Genomic DNA, 5534 nt, shown 5'->3' with positions numbered 1-5534 from the left:
GACCCCAGTGCTGATCAAACAATGGCCTGGCGCTCTGATGCTAAGTCTGGTCACGGTGGCGCCACGTTCAAATAATTCTGCTTCGCCACAGAGAAGCGGCCTTCTCTCCGCCCCCTTCGGAGACAGCGGGAGGTACCCTGGGGAGGGGGTGGGAGATGGAAGCACACAGAGGAGGGAGCCCATCTCTGGTGGCGATGGAGCCTGTGTTCCCCTGGGACCCTCGGGTGGTTTGCCTGGAGCGTCGTGTGCACGTGGGCTGTTGGGGAGAAGGGGCAGTGGGGGCGGGGGTGATGCTGGAGAACCGAGCAAGGCACCGATGATGTGAGACCTTGCTGGCCACACCAGGGGTCCTAAAGTTTATCCTGAAGGCAGCGGGGTCTATTACAAAGTTCTAACCAGGGGGTTGGCATGATCAGCTTTATGTTTTGGAAAGAACACTCTGGATTGCAGCACAAAGCATGGAGCGGATGAGGTGAGACTAGGCGGAGGCGGGGAGACCAGGGAGAGGCTGTTGCAGAAGCCCAGAGGCCGATGCTGAGCCTGGACTAAGGCCATGGCAGTGGCATAAAGACAGTGGGGTGAACGAGAGAGGGGGGGGGGGAGCCGGGTGGAATCAGCAGGGTGGGGACTCTGCAGGGAAGAAAGGAGGTTTAGGCACCTGGGTAGATGGTGGCGCCCCACCCAGGGCAGGAGACACAGGAGGGGCACACGTCGTGTGTGGGGATAGGTGGCCCGGCTCGTCCCCGCCCTGCCAGGGATGGTCCTGGGCCCCCACATCCTTCAGTAGATGTGTCTCATGTAACTTGCTACCTAAAGCCCTGGTCCTGGTTTCCCTACAGAACTACTGTGCTTGTGGAATAATTCCCAAGACTGGCTCTTCCCTTCTTTCTCCGCCAGGGCCCTCTCGGTGCGCTGGCCTCCAGGCCTGACCACCGTAGTGTTCCAAGGGGGACTTCAGATCTTGGCACGCTCCGTGGGCACACCAGTTCCTGTGAACTGAGATGTCTGTGTAGTTTGGAACGAAAGGTAACTTTTTCGGTCTGCGCAGAGGGTTTTTGCCCCTTGGTTTAGTTCTCATTTGGTCCGGCATCTGGTGATACTAAGTCGGATCAAAGACCTGATTATATCAGAGTAACAACAGCTTTTTTAGCCCCTTCCATCCTTCCTTCCTTCCTTCCTTCCTTCCTTCCTTTTTTCTCTCTTTCTCTCCCTCTCTCCCTCTCTTTCTCTTTCTTTCTCCTTCTCCCTCTCTCTTTCTTTCCTTCTTCCTTCCTTCCTCCTTCTTTCTTTCTTTCCTTCTCTTTCCTTTTTCTTTCTTTCTTTCCATCGCTTATGTAGCACACTCAAAGCTTAATGACTTAATAGACTGAAGAAAACATCACCTCTGGCAGAGATTGGCTACGTTTCAATCTGGTTTTCTCTTCCCTGCACCCTGGGAGGATGCATTTCCCAGCCGCCCTTGTAGTTAGGCTGGGGCCATGTGACTGGGTTTGGGCCAAGGGAATGTGGCTGGGAGAGAGATGTGAGGGGTTTCTAGGCCTGGCGCGAAACCCCGTGTGCAGTGGCCCACGCTCTCCTGTGACAACCTTGGAAGGACTCGTGTTTAAGGTGGTGGCAACACAAGATGGAGAGAAATGAGGTTCCTGAGTCACCTGTTGGAATCAAGTCACTGTTCCGCTTCAGATGTGACATGAACAAAGGATGAGCCAATACCGTATCGAGCCACTGAGGTTTGGGGGTTGTTTTTGTGGGGTTATCCTGACTATCCTCGTTGGAATATACATATTCTATTGTATGTAATATACATAATACATGTGTGTATATTGTTTTGTTTCGTCAGCTAATTCTTTTTATTTTCAATTTGTTTAATATTTATTTTTGAGAGAGAGAGAGAACGGGGGAGGGGCAGCAAGGGAGGGAGACACAGCATCTGAGCTGTCAGCACAGAGCCCGACGTGGGGCTCGAACCCACGAACCACGAGACTGCGACCTGAGCCTGAGTCAGATGCTTAACCAACTGAGCCATCCAGGCGCCCCAGTTCAGCCAGTTCTTGAAGTGTGCACCCACGGACAGGTACGTGCTTTGGGGAGAGTACTAGACCACACACAAGAAAAATAAAGTCGAAAGAAATCTTCATGCTTCTGGGCAGGATTGATTTTTAAAATTGGAAATATGATGATAACACTTCATGGCACGATGCCCGCGAGCCCCTCCGTCCAGACCAGCGCTTCTCTTGCAGGCTGAGCGACTTTTTGTTATACCTCACACGTTCATCGCCGTCACCACGGGGACAGCTGGACACATCCCCCCTTCCCGGCTGAGGGGCCAGGGTGTGGGTGGTGGGGGCGCAGAAGGGATCGCTTGAGATGGAAGTGAGCCCTGGAGAAACCAAACCCATCGTGTGGGTACACAAACACTGGGGTTTCACCATTTGATTATTTTTCTCTTTTCGGGCCCCGGGAAGGGGGGGAATGAACTTCCTGTTCACTCGCAGAGGTGGTCTTCATGATGTGGTCTCAGCAGAGTGGCTGAGGGAGAACCGAGTTTCTACGAAGGGTTCCTGCAGCTACAGGAAGGAAAGACGTCAGGGGGTATAAGATTCTTTAGAAATGACTCAGACACAAAAATAAATTAAAGTTCATTTTTCTTGTCCACACGTGTACACGTCAACGTGCACATACATCCATATATACACACATGCACACACATGCCCACATGTCCACACACATGCACATGCATCTAGACACACACATGCACACACACGTTCACAGGTACACAATACACATACATGTCCACACGCACACACCCCCCCACATGTCCACACACATGAGCACACACACACATAATCCATATGCATGTCCACATACATGCACGCACTTCCAGATACACACACGCACACACATGTTCACATGTACACAATACACACACGTCCACACACACCCACATGTCCATATGTACACACGTGCACACACACACACGTCCACACGTCCACACATGTCCACACGTGTACACGTCTACGTGCACACACATAGCTACACATACACACATATGTCCACGTGTCCACACATGTCCACATGCACACACGTCCACATGTGTACACGTCTATGTGCACATACATCCACATATACACACATGCCCACATGCCCTCACACATGAGCACACGCACACATAATCCAAATGCATGTCCACATACATGCACACACGTCCAGATACACACACGCACACACATGTTCACATGTACACAATACACATACGTCCACACACACCCACATGTCCATATGTACACACATGCACACACATGCACGTGTACATGTATACACATGTTTCCATGTGCACATGTCCGCATATACATGTGCACGTGCCCACACACATGTGCACACACATGAACATACATCCACATGTACACGCATGCACATGTCTACGTGTACACACATTGCCACACACATGTCCACGTGTCCACACATGTCCACATATATACACATGTCTATGCATACACATGCACACACACATGTCCACAAGTACACACACCCCCAATTATAAGAGGAAGATAATATCTGAAACTTCTCTAAAATGTTTTACTTTCTCCCCAGGATCTGGAAACCCTGGGTGTTTTGGAAAGACCCTCTTTTTCTCATTTTCTGATACCAATTTCATGGTTAAAAACACCCAGCCGCAGCCAAACTACGACCACACCACACCAAACACACCCAGCTACCCGTTTTTAGCTGACCCTTGTATCCACACCTAAGCTGTGGTGCTCCTCATTCATTAAGTACAAAGTCGTTCCCTCTTTTTTGCCGTTAAAGAAAACCTCTTTGGGCTAAAATTGTAAACTTGAGATTTAATTCTTTGCTGATTATTGCTGAAAAGGCCTCCTGACTCCTCCGGATTTCTGCTGTCTGTGTTAGCCGCAACGTAGTTGGGGCTGCAGCTAACGCATGGTTTAGAGGCGGCCTAGCCACCGTCTGTGTTTGTTCTGTTCTGTTTTGTTTGGAAGAGGACTTAGCCACGCTGGATTCCAGTCCATGAACCAGGCGGGTGACCTGGAAGCCTTGATTTTGCTGCCCTGTACCGAACCTCCAAGTGATTATCCACTTCTAACATCCAAAGATTCCAGGACCCTGACTGGCCCTCGGCTGACAGGGCTGCCCTAATTTGTGGGCAATCACGGTTCTCCTGCTTTCTTCCGTTGTCCTGTTTGGCCAATGAAGTTTTTGCCGCTCGACCCACTTGGGATCACGGAGATGTGCAGGGAGAGGGGGCATCTAAGGCCACTGGTTGCACTAAGATATGCTTTGGCAAAAGGTTTGGGGAAGGAAGTTGCATGCTGGCTGCATTTAGATGACTTAACGGCTTCAAACCCTCGTTCCATTTATTACATTTGGGGATTTAAGTTCCAAAGTTCATTCAGTCTAATGTCTGGGGAAAATGTTTTAAAATCAGTCCTATCACGTAATGTAGTTTGCATTTATTTTCTCTCTGTAGGGCATCATGCTTTCATGGTAGAGGTGGTGACCTTCCACAGCGGGGACGTTACCAGCCAAGGTTATCAACACAACTGGAATGGAATCTCTCTCCAGCTTCAGGTTTGATATAATGAACTACATGGAAGTGAGACATTGTGTGTTTCTACCTCCAAAATATTTGAATCAGCAAGTGTCCTTGTAAATAAGAAGTGGACTTTTCGAGAGGATTTTATTACGAACATGCGTATTGCAAACGCGTTTCCTTTATTACGCCTTAACAGAAGACCCAACTGATATTAATGATTTTCCTACTTCATATCCCACGAGTTGTATGGCAACCACGAAACAGGGTCAGGATAAAATGAGAAGTCAAAAAAAAAAAAAATTGAATTCTGGAGCTGGGCCGTGCGTGTTCTGGAGGTATTTACACTCTGCGAAGAGGGACGCTCTTCTGTGTGCTGTGTGCATCTATAAATCATATTTCAAATTCCGCACCAAATGAACTTATCAACAGCCTTTGCTCATGGCGTTCATTGCCTCTGACAGATCTATCCCCCAGCTGGTGTTGATTTCTCCCTGCACTGCGGGGAGATCATTAATCTTGTATGTTCTTTCACTCTGTGTGTTTTTTTTCTCTACTGAGATTTTAAAACAGATTGTGCCTGTTTCCACTGACCTTTGAGAGATTTGTCATGTGTCCTTTTTTTAAACAGGCTGCGTAAAAGCCACTTCCTTGAGTGTAGCGGGGGTCACGGGCAGTAATTCTGCCACCAGGGTGGTAGCCTTGATTTTGTCATCCTTCCCTACGGAAGAATCAGGGCGAGGCCACCGCCACAGAAGCATTTATTATTAAGCGCCTGAAGAGATGTTCTGGAACCATCCTGATTAGCGATTCTTCTCCAGGCCTGGTGAAGTCACTTCATCCCGCCTCCTGAGCTGCATTGATAAGGCACGGCAGATGCCGCCAGCCCCAAATTGACTGCCAATGCCAAGGGAGAAGGGGATTCCTGAGGAGCCCCACTGCCCCTGCAGACGTCTGTCCTTGAACCTCGTACTGGGCAGTTCTG

At 49.4% G+C, this 5534-nt stretch overlaps 1 long non-coding RNA gene across 1 annotated transcript; it reads left to right on the top strand.

Annotated features, from left to right (window-relative positions):
* Positions 1 to 700: 700 nt before the first annotated feature.
* Positions 701 to 4836, top strand: LOC122489220. Its single transcript, XR_006298869.1, has 2 exons — positions 701 to 1026; positions 4487 to 4836. It is a non-coding gene; the product is annotated as an uncharacterized LOC122489220 (long non-coding RNA).
* Positions 4837 to 5534: the final 698 nt, after the last annotated feature.

The sequence above is a fragment of the Prionailurus bengalensis genome, chromosome B2, assembly GCF_016509475.1.
Source record: "Prionailurus bengalensis isolate Pbe53 chromosome B2, Fcat_Pben_1.1_paternal_pri, whole genome shotgun sequence".
NCBI lineage: Eukaryota > Metazoa > Chordata > Mammalia > Carnivora > Felidae > Prionailurus > Prionailurus bengalensis.
This window is presented reverse-complemented; position numbering and strand designations above follow the sequence as displayed.